The sequence below is a fragment of the Chrysoperla carnea genome, chromosome X, assembly GCF_905475395.1.
Source record: "Chrysoperla carnea chromosome X, inChrCarn1.1, whole genome shotgun sequence".
NCBI classification, from domain to species: Eukaryota; Metazoa; Arthropoda; class Insecta; order Neuroptera; family Chrysopidae; genus Chrysoperla; species Chrysoperla carnea.
In genome coordinates this window covers 1,312,501-1,319,227 of record NC_058342.1, presented here as the reverse complement: position 1 = coordinate 1,319,227, position 6,727 = coordinate 1,312,501, and positions in this window count along the sequence as shown.

Genomic DNA, 6,727 nt, shown 5'->3' with positions numbered 1-6,727 from the left:
TCTAGTTAATCCCACCAAAACCATAAATGTGTAAAAAAGCGTAGATGTCACAGAATCCCAACTTATTCTTCAGATAAAAGTCAAGCACCTACTTCACAGAGGCCTAATTTTTTTTACTAAATTACGAAAATTATTGGTTTAAATTTCTTGCGTAAGTTTCTCCTTAGTACGTATTTATTTAATATTTGACTTCGCAAGTTTTCGGAATAGAAAAACGAATCTAAAAATAAAAAACTTGCGAAGTAAAATATTGAATAAATACGTACTAAGGAGAAACTTACACAAGAAATTTAAACCAATAATTTTCGTACTTTAGTAAAAGAAAATTAGGCCTTTTTAAGTAGGTGCTTCACTTTCATCTGGAGAATACTTTGATTGCTTAAATTTAAATTTTGATGTTTAATAAAAGTGAGAAAATTATAACGTCCTAACATAAGAGGGGAGGAGGGAGGTAGTAGGGGTTAAAAGATTCTCTTTTTTCTCCTATAGAGGTGCGTGTAGGTATGAAGTCACCGAAAAGTTGCTTATGTAATACCTTAATGCTTCCTTACGGATAAGTTACTGAATAAATTTATGTCATTTTTATTAATTTTTTTCGAAGAATTTTTTCTCTACGAGATTTCAAAATTTTTTTGGACTGACGTAATTGATTTTATTGGGATTCTGTGACATCTACGCTTTTTTACACATTGATGTTTTTGGTGGGATATCACTTCTTTTTGCAAGGCAATAGTACTTGGTTTGAAACAAGTGTTTGTAACAATTTTAACTCACCATTATGAATACATTGAATTACTGTTGAAAACTGAGCCTCATACGTCAAGAGTGATTCCAGATAAGATGCCATCAAAATAGTGTTATTTATAAATATTGTAATGAAAATTTCATTTTCCTATAACTGATATTTCCATTTAATAATACATTCTGTATAATTTACGCCTAATTTGCGTCCTCATGGGTAAACAGTCATAGTAACGACAAACTGTTTCATGCAAAAGTTGGTTATTTCTTTAAGGAATACTTTTTACATTAAAACTTTTGTTTTATCTCTAACGGTTTACAAGATGGGTCCTACAGACCCAGGGCTCAATTGACGTATATTGCTCATTTATGAACTCGACCTCACTTTTTACGTCCTGATTACGCTTTAAAAATTTCATCTTGATATCTGTTTTCGTTTTTGAGTTATCGTGTTGGCAGACAGATATTTTGTAACTGCAAATATTTAGGCCTTATTCATGGGTAATACGCACAGCTTGATTTCATATAATAGTTTTGCACATGGATTGATCCTGAATATTACAACGGCTCATACCGGGGCCTTAAATTTTGTAAGTATGCATATTTGGGTCTTATATATTGGTAATGCGCACACTTTGATCAGATATAATTGTTCTGCGAATGGGATAATCCGGAATAAAACAACTGCGCATACATGGACCTTAATTTTTGTAAGTGTGCATATTTGGGTCTTATATATTGGTAATGCGCACACTTTGATCAGATATAATTGTTCTGCGAATGGGATAATCCGGAATAAAACAACTGCGCATACATGGACCTTAATTTTTATAAGTGTGCATATGTGGGTCTAGTATATTGGAAGTGCACACAGATTAATCACAAATTATGGTTCTGCACGTAGATTTATCATGAATCTTACAACTGCGCATACGCTGATATTTTGTTTCTGCGGACATGTAGGCCTTAAATATTGCTAGTGCGCACATGAGGATTACATGTAATAGTACTGCGCAAGAGTTTACCTTGAATTCAAGCAAGTCTCTGTCGAATGTTCAAAATCGCATCTTTCTATAATTAAGAAGTCCCTTAGAATTGGTATAGCTGAATCATTCCCTTTATAGATAAATCAATTATAGTGGAAGTGATGGAAAAATAATAACGCCACTAACCTTACCATGTTTTGTTATCAAATCTAAACGTGTATAAAAAATTTCAACTCAATCGGTTGAAGATATCTGCTTTAAAATTGAGTTATAAGATTCCCCTCATTTAACAAAAAAGTCAACCATGCAAATTCAATGTCATTCAAAGTCAGCGTAGTTACGAAATTTCAACGCAATCGGTTGAGGGTGTCGGCTTCAAAATTGGGTTGCAAGAATATTTATTGTTGAACATAACAATACCATTGTTTTTAAGAAAATAAAATTCGTTACCATAGCAACGGTTAGTTGTGAACGCTACAAGAGATATGATCAAAATTGTTTAAAACTTCTTGTGCGATTATATTTATACTTTTTTAAAATTTAAGGACAAAAATAGTTTACTTTTGCATTAACCAAGAAAACAGGACTGGTTATTTACTTTCTCGAGGGCAAATGATTGTTTTTTCGAAAAATGTTTCATACAAAAGTTTATTTTTATGTAAGGAACATTTTTTACATTTAAAGTTTTGTTCTATCTCTTACCGTTTTTTCGAAAATTGCAATTTAATATTTTACTTTATTTGCTCTCCACGGGAAAACAATTACCTTTACAAAAAAAAATACAGAATTGTTTAATTTTATGTAAGGAACATTTCTTACATTTAAACTTTAGTTCTATCTCTTACGGTTTTTGTTATATAAAGGCAAATTAAAATTTTTGTAATTAATGTGACAAAATCATTTTAATCTGTTTTCTACATGGTACTTTGAATTTGATAGGGTATTAATGGTTCGAAATATAATATTTAATTTGTAAAACATTTAAAGTTGGAATACACAATTATTTTTTAATTATTTATTTAATATTTATGCAAATTTAATCAAAATTTAATAAAAATTAGATAAATAACAAATTTTTAAGCTTATTTTAGTTTTCCCTACAAAGTGTATATAGAGAAAAACTAGCCATTTGATTGGTTCATATTTTAACATTGATTTTTAAATGGGGTAAAAATGCACTTTTAATTAGCGAAATTTCCCATTTCCCGTTAAAAATTTTGATATTTGGTATTTTTTCTGGGCTATGATTTTTCTCTAATTTATTTTAACGAAAACTGCATCTTTATACCATTTCTCAGTTTTGCTGTGAATTTATATCAGTTAGTGATAAAATTTTGGGGCGTGGCCGATTTTTTACGCGTTATTGCTCGGAGACGATGAGAGCCGTGAACGTGAAATTTGGTTTACGGCATCCCAGAGTATATATCTACTTAAGTTGAAAAGCGCAACATTATAGCTCAAGTAGTTTCTGAGATATAAGGGTGTGAAAAAGAACTATTTTACGTCGTGTATATATAGTCACAGCAAAAGCATACACATTTCACATACATCATCATATATAACACTTTCAATTTTCGATTTTTCATTTTACTGATCTACGCTTACGCACTGCTGTGCTACATGATTTACTGTTGTGTAAACTTCTCCAAACAAACTTGTCAGGAAGTTGTATGTATTGTCGTATTGCAGGTAGGTTAGATAGTTTGTGTAGCGTGTCAGTTGATGTATACCTGTCTTTGCTTAGAACGAGTCTAAGGCATCTGTTCTGTAGGCGTTGTATGTGTAGTAATGAAGTATTCGAAATGTTACAACACCAGATAGGCGCGGCGTAACTGATTAGGGGGCGTATAATGGCAGTGTACAACAGCTTTTTATTTTGGGTAGACATTGGACTTTTTTTTATTAAGGAAAACAATATAGTGTACGAATAGCAAGATTAACCTTTTCTGAGACTTTTTCATGTGTGCTTTGAAATATAGTTTAGAATACAGGATTACTCCAAGATATTTAACATTGTGTTCTGTTTGTATCTTAGTTTTATTAATTTGTAGTGGAGCAGTAATCCTGGTGTTTCTAAACTTTCTTGAGAATATTATATGCTCAGTTTTATTTCCATTAAGTTTAATCTTCCAATCGTTGGTAAACTTAAGGATTTGGTTGAGATGGATTTGGGTTTGGAAAATAGCCACCTGTGCGCTAAAAAAAGTAGCTAGTATCACCGTACCATCGGCATAGTTGGCCATTTGGGTTTTAGAGAATTTAGGGATATCGTTAATGAAATAGTTAAACAGTATCGGTCCCAAAACGCTTCCCTGTAAGACTCCAGATTTAGAGTACTTTATTTGTGACAGCGATGTGCCTAGTCGTATTTGGAATTGTCTATTCCCTAGATAATTTTTTAGAAGTTGTATTAAATAAGTTGGGAAGTTAAGTTTGATGAGCTTGTAGACTAGGCCATCCAGCCAGACGGTGTCGAATGCCTTCTCAATATTCAATAGACACATGGATGTAATTTTGTGCTTGCTAAATTCTTCTTTAATTGAGCAGGTTATTCTGGCCGTCTGCATGGATGTGCTATGTCCAGCTCTGAAGTTGAATTGTTCGTCTATAACTATTTCATTACGGTGTTCGAAGGATTTTATTCGTTCAAGTATGACTCTTGCAGCCAGCTTTGACAAAGCACTCAGTAGACTTATAGGTCTGTAGTTTGCTGGGTTCGTATTGTCTTTGTTGGGCTTAGGACTGGGGACGGATAGTTTCCACTGATCAGAAAAATGCCCCGTTATTAAAATGGCGTTGATAATATGCATGAGTTGAACTATGGCTTTGTTTGTTAGGTTTTTAATTATTTTATAGTCTAGTCCGTCTAGTCCTGAGGATTTGTTATTGGGGAGGATTTTATTATGTTTTTAATTTCTCGGGGAGAGGTTTGAATTTTATATTGGTCTCTAGTGTTCTGTAGGCAATGGTTGTACTGGAATGACTTTATTCGTTGTTATGTTTCTATTCTATTATGTTTCGTTGACGGTAGTTTCAATTGGGGAATGGGTTGAGTTTGATTGTGTAGTTTCTAGGATGGTGGCGATAATATTTGCTTTTTGTTTATCGGTAAAAAATGTGTCATTATTAAAAACTAGAGTGAGGATAGGCTGTATAGTTTTTTTGAGTATTTTTGTCATTTGCCACAGGGTGTTATCTTTTGGGTTTATTGCTTTCAGTTTGTCATTGCAGTTGGAGTTACGAAAGGTTTGGATCTTGAGTGTTATGGAACGGTTGAGTCGATTTATGTCGTTTTTAGTCTCTGGGTTTATAGTGCTTTGATGTATTTTCCGCATTACGTTTCGTTTGTGAATAAGTTTTTTGATTTCATCAGTCAGCTCGTCTTTGTGGGGATTAATTGAAATTTGTTTAGTGTGTTTGTGTGTAAGTTTTGTCAGTATGTTCGTGTATGTGCGTGATTCGTCGTCTATTTTGTGTGGTGATAAAATGTTTTTGTTAATTTTAATTTTGTCGTCTAAATCTCGCCTGAACATTTTCCAGTCAGTGGATTTAAAGGATCTCATAATTTTTTTTTTGGTTTTCTTTACTGATGTTTTTCATTTGAAATAGGATAGGGTTATGGTCTGAGGTGAGCGCAGGAGAAGATATGGGTTTTGTAATGTCTTGAACGTTTTTGTTGACTATTATGTCTACATATGTCGGTGTCATATTGTTTGTAGGGAAATGTGTCTGGTCAGTTGTGTGTTGAATTATGATATTATTGTTTGTGGTCTATGTATATAGCGTGATTCCGTTTTTGTTGTTAGTGTGATTTTTCGTGTGTGATTAAGTCGTATGGCGAGCGATTAGGTCTCCTACACTGAGTACTTTATCTCCGACTGACATTAATATGTCTAGGTCTTGGAGGGTGAATTTATTGGATGGACGGTTGTACGCTGCAATTATATGCGCTTTGTTTTGCAGTTGAATGCATATCGTTTCTATCGACGACTTGTTTTTGATTTGCATCTCCTTGTAGGGGATACAGTTTTTGATTAATAATGCTACGCCACTACACCCCCGCGGTTTGGTTTCGTTAATTAGTACTATGTCTAAGTCAAGTTGCTGTAAGTAGGCCCTAAGTTCAGCTAGTTCTGGTTTGAGTCCGTTAGCGTTCCAAGTAATTAGTTTTATGGTCATTGCCTATTTAAAGTTTCTTTGACAGAAGGTATAAAAGGTTTTGAATTTTTCCAATTCGCTATTACAGTTTCTAAGAAATTTGTTTAGTTGTTTAACAGCATTAAACATCTTGTCTAAATTAATTAATTGTGAAAGTTCATCAATCTCACTTACCAGGCCGTGAAATGAAGCATTGTTGTTGGTTGTTTGTTGTTGGGTGCTGTTGCTGGTTTCTGCTGGATGATGCTTGGTTGAACGATCTGGTAACTGGACTGTGTCTGGCCCATGGATTAGTGGCAGGTGCTGAGGTTGGGATGTACCTCGATGCAGCAGATGTACGGTTTGGGTATGATTGACGTCGGCTTTGTATATAGTCAAGTTTTTGTATATATATTGTACATTTGGAGTTGCAGGGTGGTTTTCGCCGCAATTTGCACATTTGAGTTTTGTAAGGTTGGCTTCCAATCGGACTGGGAATTTTGTACTGTTCTTTGTCCAATGCTCCTCTGCACATTTTAGGCATTTTGGGGTAGCACGGCACATCGAGGTGGCATGTGATCACTGCTGATAACGGTGACATTGGATGATCATTTTATTATTAAATTGCTTTTTCCAATCGATTTTAACATTATAGACGTATCTTATGGTAGGTTGCAAAAATTTTATGGTAATTGTATGATATATCACTATGAGGAAGAGCGGGCTTCTTGTGTTTTTCATGTCACTATCTGTTTACTGTTTTTTTATTTAAATTAATATTGATTTAATTTATTAATTATGTCACACTAGCTACTTTATTAGATACTTTTTAATAATTATTCATTAAGGGCCTTTTTAAATTT